Here is a 22,383-nt window from a genome sequence, read left to right as displayed (position 1 = left end):
TGCCCCATCCATCTCTCATAAATATCAGATAATTTTCATCTTTTTAAAGTGATTTAAAAGATCTGAAAACCCATTGGGGATTTACCACTAAGTACACTGTGCTAGGCACTTTCCTAAGGTCTAATGTAGTTTCAGAAATTTGGAAAATGCCCCCAAACCCAAAGAATCCAAGAAGAAAGCCCAGCTCTCCCCCTTTAAGACACATGCTTCTATTCCATAGGATGGCTGAGGATTGCAGAGTCAGAACTTTAGGTTAAAAGATATTTATTGGAGTAAAATAAATGCATTCTTGATAGAAAAAGGTCTTGGAACTAACTAGCTTGCTAAGTCTCATTATCTAAAGGATGTCAAAGGTAAAAGGTTCATGCAACTACTTGTTGCCTAGAGAGAGGCAAAATGTGTCCTTACTGGAAGGAAGAAAAGGCAGAAGAGACTGAAAAATGGTAAAAACCACATGGTTAACCCAGGGCAATTTAAACATAAAGAGGAAGTTCCCTCACAAGCCTTTGGAGATCTTGTGCAATTGACAAATATGGAATTATGTGCAATGACTATTGGAATGGCGGCAACAGTTGAAGACAGTTCCATCTTGTCTCCTTGTGCTTATTATATTGTATGTAATATTTATAATATTATAATGTAATACAACATAACACTAATAATAATAATAATAATAATAATAATAATAATAATACAATATTATAATTATATATTTTATATTACATGTAATATTACTAATAATATTACAATATAATGGTGTAGTACAGTATAGTAATTTATAATACTGATATTGTACTATGCTAATAATTTAATATATTGTATGTATATATATCTTGTAAACTGCTCTGATCCCCTTTGGGGTGAGAAGGGTGGCATATAAATGTTGCAAATAAATAAATAAATAAACTGATTGGACAATAAAACTAAGAAGTAAATGAACATTAAACATATAGCATTAAACACAGTTAAAAGAAATTGCATTTGAAATGGCTAATAGAGGTGTGTCTTAAAAATATATTGCAGCCATCATATAGTGCAAATGGTTCACATGGATATGTGTGTGTTAGTGTATATGGACATGTGTGTGTTAGTGTATATGTGTATCTGTGTTAATGTGCGTGTGCATATTTTCTCTTTGTGGTCTCTGTGAATCCCACCCACTGACATCACATGGATTTGAAGGGAACCCCTTAATGTAACAGGATAGTCCATATCTAACTGTTATTTTGAATGATTCAGGGTTTTTTCTATTGAATTGCATTAAATGTTATACAAACAAAGAGCTGCATATTATGTCTCGATAACTTTGCAGACTGCAAGAAACAAATGCAGGGCTGTTATATATTCTTCTGAGCTTTTTGTGTTGTTATAACACATCTTTCATCTGTAAGGAGATGTGTGAAAATCTGGAACTTTATATCTCCCATCATCAAAGAGATGTATAATTTTTCGCTTGATGCATTATTCCTGAGCTGAAAGTCATGCATGCATCTGGAGTTCCCTACTTACATTGCAATCTTATCATATAAATAGGGTTAACTGAGCCTTATTTATACTTCTCTATATGTTGTATTTACTTATCTGTAATAGCCTGGTCTTTCAGAACTAGGATGGTAATGTTCTTTTGATTAAATACATGTCAGAACATGTATTACATGTCAGAACATGTCATACATTATTGTGTAGGATATAAGTCTTGTAGAACTCATGGATGCTGAACCTTGAAGAGTGTGCACGTCAGCAACTCCCAGTAACAGGTTTGTAAAACACAAGCCATTCCCTCCAAGCAGTAAATGCAAAATGCTGTTATTATTTATCAAGGGCAGGTATCTGAAAAAAGGTAAAGCGGAGTTTAATAGATTTAAATGTAAAAATTTGTTCCAATTACAGCAGAACCAATGAGTCAGTGGGATTTGGAAAATCAATACTTATTTAATAGATCTGAAACTGACTTGAGACCTTGGTTTTTTGTATGCCACTTTCCCATGGCAGCCTACTTCAAGTGGATCAAAAAAAAATTACCCCTTGTCAAAACGGGTTACATTTTATAAGGATTCAAACAATCGGGAAAAGTATAACAACAAGACACCTGGAACATTGCAATAGTTCACGTTTAACCTAGATTAAACTGAATTTAACAAACTGGGGTTGGAGTGGGGGAGAGTCTCACAGCTAGAACTTTTCTTGTTGCCCTCCAAGGAGTCATATCAGCCAGCTTTAAATACAGCTCAAAAGGAACAGAGTGTCATACTTGGGTAAGTCTAACAACCTCATCATAAGGGGCTAGAATCAGCAGCAAACACTGACCTAACCCCAGTCACCCATGAAGCTGACCGGATCCCATCAAATGATGATGTGCAGGCTCTGTGGGTGCAGAGGGGCGGAACTGGCATGCTGCTGCTGCCCTGGCAACATGGGACAATTCCCATGTTGCCCAATCTATTGGAGAGGGGGGAGCCGCACACTCCACGCTTGCCCTATGTGATCACCTTCCTGGAGAGGTGGTGCAATGAGAGGCATGGGGTTCCCAATTCCCTGTGTCTCACAGTGTAGTGGACCGCTGCCTCCTTCTGTTGCTGGCCGTCTGATGAGGTGGTTAGAGCCTATCTCCATTGACATAGCATAAAGCTCAATTAATTATAACTACACTCCCTCCCATATCCCCACATTCTTTATTTACTAATCTGCTGCTGGGGCAAGAGGAGAATGACCAAGGACCAGCTGGGTGTTTAAAAAAGATACAGATCAGCCATGAATGAAAATCTTGTCTCTTGAAAGGATGGGGCATATACGTTGATTACCACTAGATGCCTCTATCAGTGCATAAGCAGCCTCTAACCTCAGCCATTTACAAAAACAGAACACAAAATGCCTTATGTTGTGGGATTGTTATCCTGTGAATGATTGAAGCTAGGGATTCTTTATGCATTCGAAGGGACATCAAGCAGTAATCATTTAAATCTAGATCCCACCATTTCAAGTAATAGTTTCATTCCTTGCTGATTTATGGTTGCAGAGTGTTTGGCCCCCTGTATATGGTTGTTGTCATAGATGATCTGGGGCTAGTCTACAGTATAATGCTCCAGACTGGCCCTAGAGTAAAAAACCAGTGTAGACAAGCTGTGAAGCACCACCATTAAATATGTGGCATGACACAATACCCAAAACAAACTGGACAACAAGGAGAGTAAATGGTAGAGGTGTGTGTAGCCTAGCTGTGACTGAGCACATTATTATTTAAATGTATATGTTTGTGTGAAGCTGGAGATAGAGACTAGTATGAGGCTTGAGATAAGGGTGGCTGATATAAGGCTTGTGATGACAGAGGTTTGACTTTTAAAATGCTTTGTCTGTGGCACTTTAATATGTGTAGTAACCCAATACCATAAACTGAATCCTTCTCCAAAGGATCATCAGCCATCTTCTTTGAGGTAATTTTCACTTCAGAAACTTGACACAAGTCTTTGTTGTAAGAAATTGGACAAAGAAATATTCATTTAAGGATTCTCAGTGTGCCTTCCCTGAATAAAGGAAACAATGCCCTGCTCTGATTAATTCCCTGCAAAATGTCCTCACAAGCACTTTAAAACTACCCGTTGAGTTGCTCTCTGTTACAGTTACAGTTAACTTTTATTATCATGAACAATTGAAACAGTTTCTATATATCTTCCAGAATGACTTGTCTCCTTGCCAAGCAGACTTTAATAACTTGCTTTACTTTAAAATGATATTCTCTCTCAGCCTTCTCACTGGGTAAATATAATCTTATGGTTTCTTCAGCTTAGCAAAAGGTTAACTGTGGACTTATCTCCCAAAGAACACTTTTTCCTCAATTCCACTGACTGACACGTATGCACAGATGCGCCTTTGATTTACTTCAGCTCTCCCACTGAAGACATAACATATGACTGGGAATTCCTTTCCCCTAGCTCATAAGCTAGTTTCTAATTCAAAACCAGGTAATTTAGCACTCTAAATATCAAAGCCGAAGACTTAAACTCCTTGGTCTAGATCTAACATAGCTAGAACCATCTTTCCTTTGGCTCAGCCGGCCAAAGACTGGCTAACATTTTAAAATGTCCACTCTCCTCCTTTTGGCAGTTGGCTCCCCCCCCCCTTGGCTCTTGGTTACTATGGCAACACATCAATGCAGAAACTGCAGCTTAAGCTAGCCTTTGCTTACAATATACTAACCTTAATAAACATATTCAAAACCCATATTATAATTAGATATTTTGTTACACAAGCCCTAACACAGTCCCTGGGAAGGTAACTGTTCTTTTAAGTAAGCACTAAAAAGACTCTCAGCAAATTCACAGTTTTGGGGTCAGTGGCCTGGTATTTCCCATCATGTTTTATTAGTATTATTTTGTTCATTTCACTTTTTCCTTGGATTCATTTTCTATTCTATTAGGCATGCTGTTGTCATCACATTTGCTTTGGCTTTATCTTTCTAGTTTTCTTATGATGCGTAACTGTGAAATGAATGTCTTTGCTGCCACACATGGCTCTGGAGATCCGAGCATTGTATTGCATTGTATTACTAAGGCCTGTGGAGCTTTCTCAGACAGATACTTTCTACTGATGCTCCCATAAGTATTTATTTACTCAGCTAGCACTTCTGACTGGATTTTTAACATGAACATTCAAGAGACTTTCCATTAAAACTGTAAAGGAAAATGTAAGCATGTGTAAGCATGTGTGCATGTAAGCATGTACGTGCTTTGAGGGGTGGCCATATGCATGTGTGTTTGTATGTGTGCATACACTCTCTATTTTCCTGGTACAGGGGGGGGGGGGGGCAAAAATTGAAAAGTACAATGAAATAAGAAGCTGATAACTCAGTAAGAAATTTCCACAAAGAATTGGATTTACATTGAATTTGGTTTCATCCATATTGTGATTTTCTCTTTTAATAGACAAGTGTCTTCTTCTTTTTCTGATCATCTTTATTAAGGGGTCTCCCTTTTACAATAAAACAATGGGGTAGTAGGTCTGTTTATGTAATTATTATGTTTCCTTTTCTCTTTTTATATCAATAATTTCACTTTATTTTCTTTTGACCACATCTTCAAGGATGTCCAGTCCACCATCTTCATAGGTTTGTTTTGTGTCTTTGAAAGTAGAAATTTGTTCATTCTGAACAAATTTCTCTGTTCATTTCCATAGATCCCAGTCTGCCAATCAGAACCACTGGCTAGCACTGGATGTGTAACTAGTCCCTTTTTCATCAAAGGCATAAGTGAGCTCCTTGCCCTGACAGAGGCACCTGAAGCAAGGCATCCCCTCAGCTCCCATCCAGCAGATGGCACTTTAAAACTACACCTTGGCCAGACGGGGGCAGCTAGGGGTTCTTTATGCATTGGAAGACACATCAAGCAGTAATCATTTGAAACTAGATCCCACCATTTCAAGTGATAGTTGCATTCCTTGCCGAGTTATGGTTGCAGAGACAAAGCAATTTCAAATCAGGTCTGTCTTTTTGGAACACTCTGCATTTCAGCAACCAGCCACAGGAAAAAGACTTGATTTTCTAGGACTTCTTGAGGACTTCAGAATTTTCTTGTTTGTTTGATTGACTGGAGCCCCCAGTGGCGCAGTGGGTTAAACCCCTGTGCCAGCAGGACTAAAGACCGATAGGTCACATGTTTGAATCCGGGGAGAGGCAGATGAGCTCCCTCTACCAATTCCAGCTCCTCATGCAGGCACATGAGAGAAGCCTCCCACAAGGATGATAAAAACATCAAATCATCTGGGCGTCCCCTAGGCAACGTTCTTGCAGACAGCCAATTCTCTCACACCAGAAGCGACTTGCAGTTTCTCAACTCGCTACTGACACGACAAAAAAAGGTGACTGACTGCTGAAAGACAGGAATCTCAGTCATTGACTGGTTAGATGTGAGCATCTCAACAGCAGATCAATGAGTAAGGAGTGTGCCCATTTCTAACCTTGGCAGAAGTGATGGCATATCAGACAGGCTTTTCATGGAGGTCGTAGGCTGGTTAGAAAGTGGTTGCAATGGCTCTGAAAGTGGGCCAGTGGAGATGGTGTGGAACTAGCCCAGCTTGTCTCTGTGGAAAATAATGCAGCATAACACAGTATTTGACCCCCCGTTGCTGTCATAGATGATCTGGGGCCAGTCTACAGTATAATGCTCCAGACTGGCCCTAGAGTAAACAACCAGTGTAGACAAGCTGTGAAGCACCACCATTAAATATGTGGTGCGACACAACACCCCAAACAAACTGGACAATGAGGAGAGTAAATGGTAGAGGTGTGTGTAGCCTAGCTGTGACTGAGCACGTTATTATTTAAAGGTATATGTTTGTGTGAAGCTGGAGATAGAGACTAGTATGAGGCTTGAGATAAGAGTGGCTGATATAAGGCTTGTGATGAGAGAGGTTTGACTTTTTAAAATGCTTTGTCTGTGGCACTTTAATATGTGTAGTAACCCAATACCATAAACTGAATCCTTTTCCAAAGGATCTTCAGCCATCTTCTTTGAGATAATTTTTATTTCAGAAACTTGACACAAGTCTTTGTTGTAAGAAATTGGACAAAGAAATATTCATTTAAGGATTCTCAGTGTGCCTTCCCTGAATAAAGGAAACAATGCCCTGCTCTGATTAATTCCCTGCAAAATATCCTCACAAGCACTTTAAAACTACCCGTTGAGTTGCTCTCCCTACACTGTACTTTAAAACCTCCTTGCTTAGATACATCCTACCTCTGTTTATTTTAAATTTTTAATCTATGACATCTGGCCCGGCCATAGGTTTTAAAAATTTTTTGTGTTATTGTCTATATGTGAGTGATATTAACTGGTTTGTTTTATTTGCTTACTGCTTTGTTGTTTTATTGATGTGTTGTTGGGCTTGGCCTCATGTAAGCTGCCCCCTGAGTCCCCTGCAGAGATGACGGCAGGGCATAAAAATATATTATTATTATTATTATTACAAAGCTTAGTGGTTACACAGTAGTTTCTTCTCAGTATTCCTTAGTTACAGTTACAGTTAACTTTTATTACCATGAACAATTGAAACAGTTTCTATATAACTTCCAGAATGGCTTGTCTCCTTGCCAAGCAAACTTTAATAACTTGCTTTACTTTAAAATGATATTCTCTCTCAGCCTTCTGACCGGGTAAATATAATCTTATGGTTTCTTCACCTTAGCAATGGGTTAACTGTGGACTTATCTCCCAAAGGACACTTTTTTCTCAATTCCACTGACTGACACTTATGCACAGATGCGCCTTTTATTTACTTCAGCTCTTCCACTGAAGACATAAAATATTACTGGAAATTCCTTTCCCTCAGCTCACAAGCTAGTTTTTAATTCAAAACCAGGTAATTTAGCACTCTAAATATCAAAGCTGAAGACTTAAACTCCTTGGTCTAGCTCTAACATAGCTAGAACCATCTTTCCTTTGGCTCAGCCGGCCAAAGACTGGCTAACATTTTAAAATGTCCGCTCTCCTCCTCTTGGCAGTTGGTCCCCCCCCCCGGTTCTTGGTTACTATGGCAACACATCAACGCAGAAACTGCAGCTTAAGCTAGCCTATGCTTACAATATACTAACCATAATAAACATATTCAAAACCCATTTTATAATTAGATATTTTGTTACACAAGCCCTAACACAGTCCCTGGGAAGTTGACTGTTCTTTTAAATAAGCACTAAAAAGACCCTCAGCAGATTCACAATTTTGGGGTCAGTGGCCTGGTATTTCCCATCCTAGTTTAATAGTATTGTTTTGTTCATTTCACTTTTTCCTTGGATTCATTTTCTATTCTATTAGGCATGCTGTTGTCGTCACATTTGCTTTGGCTCCATCTTTCTAGTTTTCTTATGATGCGTAACTGTGAAATGAATTTCTTCACTGCCATACATGGCTCTGGAGATCCGAGCATTGTATTGCATTGTATTACTAAGGCCTGTGGAGCTTTCTCAGACAGATACTTTCTACTGATGCTCCCATAAGTATTTATTTACTCAACTAGCACTTCTGACTGGATTTTTAACATGAACGTTCAAGAGACTTTCCATTACAAACTGTAAAGGAAAATGTAAGCATGTGTGCTTTGAGGGGTGGCCATGTGCATGTGTGTTTGTATGTGTGTATACACTCTCTATTTTCCTGGTACATTGGGGGGGGGGGGTAGCCAAAAACTGAAAAGTACATTGAAATAAGAAGCTGATAACTCAGTAGGAAATTTCCACAAAGAATTTGATTTACATTGAATTTGGTTTCATCCATATTGTGGTTTCCTCTTTTAATAGACAAGTGTCTTCTTCTTTTTCTGATAATCTTTATTAAGGGATCTCCCTTTTACAATAAAACAATGGGGTAGTAGGTCTGTTTATGTTATTATTATGTTTCCTTTTCTCGTTTTATATCAATAATTTCACTTTATTTTCTTTTGACCACGTCTTCAAGGATTTCCAGTCCGTCATCTTCATATGTTTGTTTTGTGTCTTTGAAAGTAGAAATGTTAGTTTATCCATGCTCATTATATTGAGGATTTTCTTTAGCCAGTCTCCTTTTTGAGGTCTTACTTTTTGTCTCCATGACTTTGCGTAGATTATTCTTGTCACTGTCGTCATATATACAAAATGTTTGTCATCATTAGTGTCCCATTGAATGTTTGTCATTCCTAGGAGAAAGCTTTCCGGTTGGAATGGGATTTTTTCTTCAGTATTTTTGACAGGTATCCAATATCTCCTTCCAGAACGATTTTGCCATTTTGTATGCCCACCACATGTGCATGAAATACCCTTTGCATTTCCCACATTTATAGTTCACGTTTTTGTTGAATTTGGCTATTTTACTTGGGGTCATGTACCATTGGTAGAACATCTTTACCAGATTTTCTTTGAGGTCATACGTGTCAGTCTAGTTCATTTCTTGTTCCATATCGCTTCCCAATCCTCTAATGGTATCGATCTTCCTGTGTCCCTGGCCCATTTAACCATACAGTTTTTAATTTGCTCTTTTTCAGTACTCCATTCTAATAGTTTATATATATATATATATATATATTTGTAACTTTTTTTTTTTTGCTTTCAAAGATCTTTTGCCATGCTGAGACACCTTCTTCAAAACCTAATTTGCTATCTTTTTTGAAGTGATCTTTAATCTGTAGGTATTGGAACCAGGTTATGTTAGCAAATTTCTTATTTACTTCTTCTTATGTTTTCAATTTAGTTTCCCTTTGTCCTTCCTTCAGAATATCTTCATAGGCGAGCCATACAGTCCAACCTTATTCTCGCCTCTGGCATGCTTCCAGAGGGGAGAGCCATAGAGGTGTTTTCCTATGTATTCTTTGCTTATATTTATCCCAAATTCGTAGCAGGGCCAAGCATACAAAATGGTTCCCAATTTTTTTCTATGCTTTTTCTTCCGTACCAGAGGTACACGTGCCACCCCACTTGTAAGTCATGGCCCTCTAGTGTCAATATTTTTTTGTGTCATCTTCTTGACATGATTCTATAGTGATGGAAAATTGTTCCCCTTGACTGCATTTTGCTTACCTCCACTTTTCCTCTTGCCAAGGTCATATAAGGCATTCAAGTGGAAAGCATGGATATCTGAGCTATGATATAAAGAAAACTAGTTAATTTGGAAATATGCACTGTTTGCTCAGTTCTACCCTTCACTGTTCTGGTAAAGGGACATCGTAAAAGTAAATTCAGAAAAAGTAGGAACCATCTCACGAAAGGAACATAACAATGACATTTTAAGTATATCGGAAAGGCAGAAGAATAATCATAAATTCCTTGTGTATTCACATATCGACTCTACTGTTGTCATCCATCCCACAATGAACTAAATTCAAATTTAGTCTAAGGACTTTCTTGCAGAAATCCACTAATCCACTACATTTTTATTATCAACTACTAGCCGTTCTATGCCACATGGTGCTGTGGCCCAGTTTGTGTTTTGAGTGTGTGTATGTGTATATATCTTTGTGTATATATGTGTGATTTTGTAGTTTTGTGCATGTGTTGTAATGCATTTCTTTGTTTTTCGACTTTTTAAGTCCCTTCCACTGCGTTTTTCAGTGTTTTTATGACTGATGGTCACTTGTTGGCCTGATATATGTATTGTGTCCAAATTTGGCATCAATTCGTCCAGTGGTTTTTGAGTTATGTTAATCCCACAAACGAACATTACATTTTTATTTATATAGACTAACTGTCCCCTGCCATGTGTTGCTATGGCTCAGTCTGGTGATCTGGAAAATAAAGTAATGAGAAAGTGTTGGTTTCTAATATATTTAATTTCTTTATGTTTGTGGGTAAAAAACATTTCTTCTTGTTTCTTTGTCAGTGTTGCTGTGGAGATTATCTGGTTTGCTGACTCTGGAACATGCAGCATATCATTGACCTTCTTTAGGGGTCCCTTTCCAATCTATGATACCATTTGTCTCCTGCATATGCCATCAACTGGAGACCCCCCCCCCCCCAGCACCAACTGCCACTCTGGGCCAGAGTGAAGAGAGGGAAGGGGAGGGGACAGTTGCATCTTGTGTCCTGGATATGCCATCAGCTGGAGACCCCTCCCCCCAGCACCAACTGCCTGGATATGCCATCAGCTAGCTGTATTTCTCATTGAGGAAAAGTGACTTTTTTTACTTTGTCTGAGGACAGGAGATCAACCTTTTGAATGGAAAAGAAGCAGTTGATGGCTTCTTTCAACTTGGCTTGAGTGCTAGCTGTATTTCTCATCGAGGAAAAGCAACTTCTTTACTTTTTCTGAGGCCAGGAGATCAACCTTTTCAGTGGAAAATAAGCAGGTGATGCTTTCCTCCAACTTGGCTTGAGCACTAGCTATATTTCTCATCGAGAAAAAGCAACTTCTTTACTTTTTCTGAGGACAGGAGATCAACCTTTTCAGTGGAAAAGAAGCAGATGATGGTTTCCTTCAACTTGGCTTGAGCGCTAGCTATATTTCTCATTGAGAAATAGTGACTTCTTTACTTTTTCTGAGGACAGGAGATCAACCTTTTAAGTGGAAAAGAAGCAGTTGATGGCTTCTTTCAACTTGGCTTGAGTGCTAGCTGTATTTCTCATTGAGGAAAAGCGACTTCTTTACTTTTTCTGAGGACAGGAGATCAACCTTTTCAGTGGAAAAGAAGCAGATGATGGTTTACTTCAACTTGGCTTGAGCACTAGCTATATTTCTCATCGAGGAAAAGCAACTTCTTTACTTTTTCTGAGGACAGGAGATCAACTTTTTAAGTGGAAAAGAAGCAGTTGATGGTTTCTTTCAACTTGGCTTGAGTGCTAGCTGTATTTCTCATCGAGGAAAAGCGACTTCTTTACTTTTTCTGAGGACAGGAGATCAACCTTTTAAGTGGAAAAGAAGCAGTTGATGGTTTACTTCAACTTGGCTTGAGCACTAGCTATATTTCTCATTGAGGAAAAGCGACTTCTTTACTTTTTCTGAGGACGGGAGATCAACCTTTTAAGTGGAAAAGAAGCAGTTGATGGTTTCTTTCAACTTGGCTTGAGTGCTAGCTGTATTTCTCATCGAGGAAAAGCGACTTCTTTACTTTTTCTGAGAACAGAAGATCAACTTTTTCAGTGGAAAAGAAGCAGATGATGGTTTCATTCAACTTGGCTTGAGCACTAGCTATATTTCTCATCGAGGAAAAGTGACTTTTTTTACTTTTTTCTGAGGACAGGAGATCAACCTTTTCAGTGGAAAAGAAGCAGATGATGGTTTCCTTCAACTTGGCTTGAGCGCTAGCTATATTTCTCATTGAGAAATAGTGACTTCTTTACTTTTTCTGAGGACAGGAGATCAACCTTTTAAGTGGAAAAGAAGCAGTTGATGGCTTCTTTCAACTTGGCTTGAGTGCTAGCTGTATTTCTCATTGAGGAAAAGCGACTTCTTTACTTTTTCTGAGCACAAGAGATCAACCTTTTGAGTGGAAAAGAAACAATTGCTGTTTTCCTTCAACTTGGCTTCAGCACAAGCTGTATTTCCCATCAAGGAAAAACGGCTTCTTTACTTTTTCTGACGATAAGAGATAACCAGAGTGAAGAGAGGGGAGGCCAGGGGACAGTTCCATCTTGTGTCCTGAATATGCCATCATCTGGAGACCCCTCCCCCCAGCACCAACTGCCGCTCTGGGTGAAGAGAGGGGAGGCCATGGGACAGTTCCACCTTGTCTCCTTTGCTAGTCTAATAATATAATATACTATATTGTATATACAAATAATATTTATAATATTTAAATATTATGTAATGCAATATAATATTAATAATAATATGATATTATAATTATATAGTTATATTACATGTAATACTACTAATAATATTACAATATGATTGGTATAGTACAATATAGCAATATTTAAAACTGATATTGTACTAGGCAAATAATATAATATATTGTATGTATATATACCTTGTAAGCCGCTCTGAGTCCCCTTAGGGGTGGGAAGGGCGACATATAAATCTCGTAAATAAATAAATAAATAAATGTGTGTGTGTGTGAATCATATATATATCTATAAATATCTATCTATGACTGGATGGCTGTTTGTCAGGAGGGCTTTGATTATGCTTTCTTTCCCTGTTGAAGGATTGGACTGGTTGGCCTTCAGTATGGGGGTTCTGTGTGGGAAGTTTGCCCCAATTCTGTCGTTGGTGGGGTTCAGAATGCTCTTTGATTGTAGGTGAACTATAAATCCCAGTAACTACAACTCCCAAATGTCAAGGTCTATTTTCCTCAAACTCCATCTGTGTAGATATTTAGGCATATGGAGTATTCGTGTCAAGTTTGGTCCAGATCCTTCATTGAGTCCACAGGGCTCTCTGGATGTAGGTGAACTACAACTCCCAAACTTAAGGTCAATGTCCACCAAACCCTTCTAGTATTTTCTGTTGGTCATGGGAGTCCTGTGTGCCACATTTAGTTCAATTCCATCATTGGTGGAGTTCAGAATGTTCTTTGATTGTAGGTGTATTATAAATCCCAGCAACTACAACTCTGGAAAACATCTTTAGGCTGCAATCCTGAAGCTACACCTCCCTACAAGCAGACCCCATCAAAATTGATGCAATTTCATTCTGAGTACACATCTACAATATTTATTATTTCTCAGATTTCAAGCTCCCCAAGACAGTGTACAGTAGGTTAAAAATCTTTAAATTTAAAAGCTATTAATTGTGGTTTATAACTACAATATGAAAAATACCTTGCATTATTTTTGTTACACTCAGTGATATTTAACTGAAACATGGGAGTACTGTCCATTAGGGCTGGGCGGTTTCGTTTCGTTAATTCGTAATTCGTTAATAATTCGTTAATTTTTTCAATTACAAAACGATAACGAACCATTCTGGAGCAATTATTAAAAAAACGAATTTTCAAAAACGTTTTGTAAATGCTTCGTATTTCGATATTGTATTCGTTTCGTTATTGTTTTGAGGTCGTTTCGTTATTATTTCCGCATGTCTGGGCCAGTTTTATGGTTTAATTAGTGAAAAAAAATTATAATATCACACCAACAGTCAACAACAGAGGGAGAGGGAAGCTTCAGAAGGTTTTGGAGGTTTTTTAGTGTATTTCGCGGTCGCGTCCGCCATTAACGAATCGATTCGTTATTGTTTCGGAAATCGATTCGTTAATTTTTTACCATTTACGAAATTTCGTAAATATCGAATTTTTTAAAAGGAAAATTTTGTAATTATTTTAAATATCGAAACAAAAAAAACCCCCAAATACAAATCGATTTTAGAAACAAATTTTTCCGTTGTTACCCAGGCCTACTGTCCATATCGCTCATTGATCCAACATCCCATTTAAAACCAGTCTGTGACATGCAGCTCAGGAGTTCATGGCATCCATGACAAACATGGAACTATCCCAACAAGTTTCAGGGCTTGCATGTTCATCAGGCCAAACCTTTCTTTAACTGATCATAACTTCTGTTACGTTTTCCTTCTTAATATAAGGAATCATTGTAAACACTTCCTTAACTTAAAAGAGTAATTGTCTCTGGTAATGTTAACATGCTGTTTTCCAACAAGAGTTAATAATTTGTCTCTGGTCATATTAGCAGTTCAGCAACTTTTAATAACTATTGATGAATTCTTCTGTAGTTTTCCAGGCCTCATTTCTTAGTGTTGCATTTTTAGGCTCTATAGGTCCCAACCATACATCTTTCATCCAAAAGAAAGGGCCCAAGTCTAAATTCGAAATTCATTTGTGTTTCAATACATTTTATATATCTAACTTGACAGTAATTTTATACAATAAAATGCAAAAAGTCTGTGTACACTGAACTATCAGAAAGTACAGGTGTCACTATCTCAGGTCCCCTCTACACTGCCATATAATCCAGATTATCAAAGCAGATAATCCATATTATCTGATTTGAACTTGATTATTTTAGACTGGATATACACTGCCCTATATCTCAGGATCTGATCCCAGATTATCCAATTTGAACTGGGTTATATGAGGCTCCTTCCACACAGTTGTATAATATCCACATTGAACTGGATTATATGGTGGTGTAGACTCGAATAAAGCAGAATATCTGCTTTGATATTCTGGATTATGGCTGTGTGTGTGGAAGGGCCCAGAGTCTATACTGCTGGATAATCTGGGATAATAAAATAACCTAGGAACAGATCCTGGAATATAGGGCAGTGTGGAAGGGGCCTCTGTCTACAGTGACATATAATCCAATTCAAATAATTTGGATTTTATTTGGCAGTGTAGGCCCCTTCTACAACCTTAAAACCCAGAATATCGAGGCAGCTAATCCATAATATCCATTCTGAACTGCCATATAAACCAGTTCAATATGGCTTTCATGCAGCTGTGTGGAAGGGGCTATGGAAGGGGTCAGAGAGGAGACAACAACAAGCTTGTTTTTAGCTGCTCTAGGCAGGGGCGGCTCAACCCATTACGCAAAGTAAGTATTTGCAGTATAGTTGATTTTGCCTGGGATGCTCTTGAGGTGCTCTTGAGGGGAAATAGATCTTGGCATATGCAAGTTGTAGTTACTGGGATGTATAGTTCACCTACAATCAAAGAGCATTCTGAATTCCACCAATGATGGAATTGAACCAAATATAGCACACAGAACTCCCTCGATGAACAGAAAATATATATTAGTGATTGGTTGGGGGGGGGGGGGGGGCGGCAAAATGCTGTTTGCTTACCATTGAAAATTACCTAGGGCCGCCTCTGGCTCTAGGGATGCATCTACGCTGAAGAAGCAATGCAGTTTGACACTACCTTAACTGCCATGGCTCACTGCTATGAATCCATTGGCAAGGTCTTTAGCATTCTCTGTCAAAGAGTGCTGCCTCACTACAACGTACATGATTCCCTAACACTGAGCCATGGCAGTTAAAGAGCAATAATTCTACAGTGTAGATGCACCCAGACCCCTTCCATACAGCTGAATAATCTGCTTTGAATTGGAATATATGGCAGTGTGGGCTCAGATAATCTGGTTCAAAGCAGATATTGTGGGATTTTCTGCCTTGATATTCTGGGGCCAGATCCAGATAGGCCCTTGTCCCCAAAGCACCCAGGTTAAAAAAATGGCTCTTTATGGGGACCTGGCCATACCCACCCCAGAAAGCACGCGTTTTCTGGGATGGGTTGTTCACACGTTGTCTCGGTGAGACCGAATGCAGAGCTCCCTGCCTTCAAGATTCAGGGAGTTCCACAGTTCTACAATGCCCAGCTTGGGCCAACAGCATGGACATGGCCACAGCAGCAGCAGCAACTCAGAAGCCTTCTCATTTCATTTCTTTGCCTTTCCCCCTTCCTAACATTGTAACTAATCCCCCCAATAAAATTTATCAATTTTTTGTAACTTTTCCCTCTCCATTGTGCTACATGGTGTCCTTTTACTGCCTCAAACTTTCCTTCCAATATATCTTTCCTCCCAGGCTGCAGACAGCTGCTGGCCCTCCTGGGATGCTGAGGGGCAGGGGGTGGGAAATTTGAACTTTGGAAGCTCTGTTTATAAAAATGTATCTAAATGTACTGCATGTATGAACTATCATGGTTTGACATCCTTTCCAACTGGATCACAATAAAGAACAACTCAGTGGCTTTTTTTCCACCTTGGTGAGATTTGGGAAAAATCAGGAAAAATTCTGAGTCTTTTCCTATTCGCTTGACAAGGTGGGTCTGAGGGCTCCTCTCTCCTGGGAAGGAGCCTCCAAATTCTAGCTTGATATCATTGGGACTAGCCCAAGAGAACGTGTGGGGGTCCTACCCCCTACCTCCAATCCCTCAGATCCCTTAGAAAACAAAGAAAAACGTACTCGGTCTCCATTAGAAGTCTCGGCAAGCTCTCCCGGCGGGTACAAATGATGTGCCAGGAGAGCGGGGGGGGGGGGGGAGGGATTTTCCTCCCTCCCCACCCCCTTTCTCTCCAGGCACATCATTTCTCTTAGTTTTCTAAGGGATCTAGGGGCTTGCGGGGAGGGGGTGGGTATTCCCACAGTTTACCAGGCTTATTTAACCCAGTAAACTGTGGGTTACTGGGTTAAATAAGCCTTTTCTCTCCAGGCACATCATTTCTCTTAGTTTTCTAAGGGATCTAGGGGCTTGCGGGGAGGGGGTGGGTATTCCCACAGTTTACCAGGCTTATTTAACCCAGTAAACTGTGGGAATACTGTCTGGACTACAGTATTCTGCAGTCCAGACCCTGAAATAGTGGATTTATCCCACACCTTCCAAGAAGGCACGGAAGAAATGCACTATCAAATTAATTCGCTACAAACCAGGATTTTCCTGGTTTGTAGCGCATTAATTCGGGACTGTCCAGTAAAAGGAGGAGGGCAAAAGGCAAGGACTTGCCATCTCACAGCTATCATAGCCATCTCTGCATTTAGGATTATCAAAAGAGCTCTAGCGCCAAAGAGCTCTAGTGCCTCACCAGACTACAGACCCTGGGTTTCTGTAGGATGGAACCATAGCTGTTATAGTTGTCTATAACTGTGTAGTTTCTCCAAACCAATTTCTTGTCCTTCCATATGAAGCATTTTCCTCACTCTGCTTCATAGTAGGACTAGCTGACCCTGGTCAAAGGATTCAAAGGGGCCCCATTGAACTCAATATTATTAATATTAGTGTGAAAATAAGTATCAAATTATGCTAGACTTTATTTCAACACTGGAAACTGGAGGTGTAAATGTTCATGATGTCCTCATTAGATGTATTACTGTTGGTCCTCCATATCCATGTATTCTGCACCCTTGGATTTAACCCCTTGGTTTTGTCATTTTATACAAAGGATGCCATTTTAGTCTTCTGTTGTATATAATGGGTCTTGAGCATCCGTGAGCAACCATTTTGATATCTTGTCTGGACGTGCCCTGGGTTATATGGCTGTGTAGAAAGGGCCCCCATAGATAGGATTCCATGGCAGTTGGACTATGCTGGAACCTTAAGGTGCTTTCAAAGGGCACCTTAAGGAAATCCACTTGAGGAAAACATTCAAAAGAGTGTTGTCTAATGACAGGAGCGTGTAAGTGGTAAAACGATGGGTTCTTTCACACAGCCATATAACCCAGAGCCCTTCCACACAGCCCTATATCCCAGAATATCAAGGCAGGAAATCCCACGTTATCTGCTTTGAACTGGAATATATGGCAGTGTGGACTCAGACAACCCAGTTCAAAGCAGATGTTGTGGGATTTACTACCTTTATATTATGGGAAATAGGGCTGTGTGGAAGGGCCTCCAGAATATCATGGCAGAATAACCCACAATATCTGCTTTGAAATGGAATATCCAAGTCCACACTATAATATATCCCAGTTCAAAGCAGATAATGTGGGATTTTGTTCATCTGTGTGGAAGGGGCCTATAATGAACAAAACTAGAGGGATTATTTGGCTGGGAGTTATGTCTGGAAAACCTGCTCAGGGCTTTGGGGTGGGTCTCATTCATAGGTTGACTGGGGCCCCTTCTGCATGGCCATATAAAATGCATATTATCTGCTTTGAACTGGATTATATGGCAGTGTAGACACAGATAATCCAGTTCAAAGCAGATATTGTGGATTATCTGCATTGATAATCTCAATTATATAGCAGTGTTGAAGAGTCTTTGGCCCCTTCCACACAGCTGTATAAATCCACTTTATACACACACACACACACACACACACACATCATCTTTATTGTGAGGGTTTTTTTCCTTTAACAATTGTGAAAAGTAGTAGAGGGAAGACGAGAAGAAGAAAAAGAGAAAAAAAAGAGGAGGGGGAAGAGTGAAGTTGAGGGAGAATTATGAATATTGAGGAAAGTTGGAGGTGTTAGAGGAAAGTTCTGAGAGTGCCTTGGAGCGCTAGAAGATCCAACCAGTCCATACTTCAGGAAATAACCCCGACTGCTCAGTGAAGTGAAGGATATTAGAGGCAAAGATGAAGTACTTTGGCCACATCATGAGAAGAAAGGAAAGCTTAGAGAAGACAATGATGCTGGGGAAAGTGGAAGGAAAAAGGAAGAGGGGCCGACCAAGGGCAAGATGGATGGTATCCTTGAAGTGACTGGCTTGACTCTGAAGAAGACCCTGGCGGGTGGTGACGGCCGACAGGGAGCTCTGGCATGGGCTGGTCCATCAGGTCACGAAGAATCAGAAGCGACTGATCGAATAAACAAACAAACAAACAAAAAACGAATATTGAAGTGGGATAGGATAGTGATGGACTTCCAGTCCAGTTTACAGGGATAAATTTAAAAAAACTTGTTTCTTTATGCTTTGTTTGTTGTTATAGTTGCCTTCCTTCTATTTCCTCCTTTTTTCTTTTACTCCATCTGTGTTATTTTCTTTTCCTTAAGATATCTTCTCAATGGTTGCCAGTCAGTCTTATTCTTTCTATTTTCATCATACAGCATATTCGCCAGAGAGTCTGTATCCATGTCCTCCCTTATTTTATAAATCCACTTTGAACTGGATTATATGGCAGTATGGACTCAGGCCCCTTTCACACTGCTCAACAAAATCCCTGATTATGTGCTTTGAACTGGAATATATGGCACTGTGGATAACCCAGTTCAAAGCAGGGCCTTTCCAGACAGGTCCTATAACCCAGAATATCAAGGCAGGAAATCTCACAATATCTGCTTTCTACTGGGTTATCTGAGTCCACACTCAGAAAATATGGGATTTTCTGCCTTGATATTCTGGGATATAAGGCCTGTCTGGAAGGGCCCTCAGGTAACCCAGTTGAAAGAATATATTGTGGATTTATTTATTTATCGTGTCAGGAGCGAACCAAAACAGTTGTATTGCATTCAAAACAAACAAACAAACAAACAAAACACAAAGTTTGTAGGCTTGGTATTCTATTAAATGTCCTTTGACCAGTATCTGGCCACTTGGAGTGCCTCTGGTGTCACTGTGAGAAGGTCCTCCATTGTGCATGTGGCAGGGCTCAGGGTGCATTGCAGCAGGTGGTCAGTGGTTTGCTCTTCTCCACACTCACATGTTGTGGATTCCACTTTATGGCCCCATTTCTTAAGGTTGGATCTGCACCTCGTGGTGCCAGAGTGCAGTCTGTTCAGCACCTTTTGCGTTGCCCAGTTTTCTGTGTGCCCAGGGGAGAGTCTCTCATTTGGTATCAGCCATTGATTGAGGTTCTGAGTGTGAGCCTGCCACTTCTGGACTCTCGCTTGCTGAGGTGTTCCAGCGAGTGTCTGTAGATCTTTAGAAAACTATTTTTTGATATTGTGGATGATCTGCATTGATATTCTGAGGGCCCTTCCATACAGTCCTATATCCCAGGATATCAAGAGAGAGAATCCTACATTATCTGAGTGTGGGCTCAAATAACACAATTCAAGACAGAAATCATGGGATTTTCTGCCTTGATATTCTAGGATATAGGGCTGTGTAGAAGGGCCCTGGGTTGTATGGCTCTGTGGGAGGGCCCAAAGGCTTTGTTGGGCTCTTCTGCAAGAGAGACCCTGGGACCTGAGTATTGCCATCCAGCTTTGCTGCCTGCTCAGCCCTGGGCTTGCCCACGAGGAGACCTGCAGCTACACCCTCATTCCAGCCAGGTTTTTTTAAAAAAATGTTTTTAAATATTTACTGTATTTCAAAGGAAAACAATAAACTAGCTCTGTAAGTGGAAAAGTAGGGCCAACAAAAACAATATGGTATCAACAATAACTTTATAATAATAATAATAATAATAATAATAATAATAATAATAATAATAATAATTGTATCCTTCCCTATCTCCCCATGGGGACTCATGCCAGCTTCCAACATAGTAGGCAAACATTCAACGCCTATATAAACAATTCAAAGCTAGATACAGATCTATTATACAAATTTCCCCCTGAAATGCCTGCAAATCCTCTAGACATCTGTGTGTGTGTGTGTGTGTGTCTGTGCATTTCACCTGCAATATTTGCAATTCCTATATATCTATATTCGTATCTATCTAGACATATCTATATATTTGTGTGTGCATTTCCCCCCTGTAATATTTGCAAGCCATATCTATCTATCTACCTATCTATGTATCTATCTATCTAGACATCTCTCTATATATAGATAATTATATAGGATTTGCAAACATGTGAGGGGAAAATTCATGTAAAATAATGTATACATATACAGATCTACAAGTACATGGAAACACTAGATATCTATATGCATATAGGATTTGCAAAGACCTGCAAACATATAAGGGGAAATTCTTATATAAAATTAATGTATATAGATAAATAGATAGAGATATATAGGTACATAGGGATTGCAAAGGGTTGCAGTGGGAAATGCCTATATATCTGTAGGAGAGATTAACAAATATTTCAGGGGAAAATGCTTTTATAAGATTAATGGATATTCCTGACTTGCAGTGGCTTTTATCTTTCTCCTTTCCCTTTTCTTTTTTTTTTTTCTTTTTTACTCATTCCAGCCAGTTGACCCAGCAGGGAGAGAACATGGCCCCCGCAACCTCACCACGCTGCTACTTTAATGGCCACGCCACCCATTGCCCGGCTGCCAGAATACCTGAGCCGGGTGCCTCCATAGCCACACTGCCCATCATTTGGACATTGGAACACCTGTGCGGGCGCTTGTTTTCGGGGTTCCCCTGCCTCTCCTGTTGCTTCAGACCACTTTTTCCATCAGCCCACTTTGGTTGGGATTCAGTGTTTACTTTTAAGCTCTTTTTATATTTATATTTGAATTATTGTATGTTTAATTTTAAGCTTTTTTATTGTATTTCTATTTGAATTACTTCTAAGCTTGTTGTTGTATTTATATTCGAATTATTATCTCATGTTTATTATTGTATGTTTCAATTGATTTGTTAATTGTTTAAATTCATATGTTATGTTTATTATTATATGTGTAATGCAGCATTGTATGCCATGGATTGTAAGCCACCCTGAGTCCCTCACTGGGGTGAGAAGGGTGGGGTGACATGATGGCAACAGTTTTGGACAGCAATGGCTCCCAAATTGACCCATTTAAGGTGGAATCAGGTGTCACACAGGGATGTGTTATTGCCCCAACTTTATTCTCCATCTTCACCGGAGCCCTCGGTAGCGCAGCGGGTTAAAGAACTGTGCCGGCAGGACTGAAGACCAACAGGTCGCAGGTTCGAATCCGGGGAGAGGCAGATGAGCTCCCTCTATTAGCTCCAGCTCCTCATGCGGGGACATGAGAGAAGCCTCCCACAAGGATGATAAAACATCAAAAATCATCCAGGTGTCCCCTGGGCAACGTCCTTGCAGATGGCCAATTCTCTCACAACAGGAGCGGTTGCTCCTGACACGACAAAAAAAATATCTCCATCTTCATCGCTATGATACTTCACCTTGTTGATGGGAAGCTTCCCACTGGAGTGGAAATCATCTTTCGGACAAAAGGCAAACCTCAGCAGACTGAAAGCCAAAAGCAAGGTTACAACATCTGTTATAGAACTCCAGTATGCTTCAGAAGATCTACAAGCCACTCTAAACACCTTTGCAGAAGCATACGAGAAGCTCGGCCTATCACTGAACATCAAGAAAACCAAAGTGCTGTTCCAGCAGTCACCTGTCAACCCTTTCCAATGCTAGAGATACAGCTTAATGGTGTAACATTAGAAACTTTGTATTTCTAGGCGCAAAGATTACTGCAGATGCAGACTGTGGCCAGGAAATCAGGAGACGCTTACTTCTTGGGAGGAGAGCAATGTCCAGTCTCGATAAAATAGTAAAGAGTAGAGACATCAGACTGGCAACAAAGATCCGCCTAGTCAAAGCCATGGTATTCCCTGTAGTAACCTACGGATGTGAGAGCTGGACCTTAGGGAAGGCTGAGCGAAGGAAGATCGATGCTTTTGAGCTGTGGTGTTGGATGAAAGTTCTGAGAGTGCCTTGG

The sequence above is a fragment of the Anolis sagrei genome, chromosome 1 (genome assembly GCF_037176765.1).
Source record: "Anolis sagrei isolate rAnoSag1 chromosome 1, rAnoSag1.mat, whole genome shotgun sequence".
Classification (NCBI taxonomy): Eukaryota; Metazoa; Chordata; class Lepidosauria; order Squamata; family Dactyloidae; genus Anolis; species Anolis sagrei.
This window is presented reverse-complemented; position numbering follows the sequence as displayed.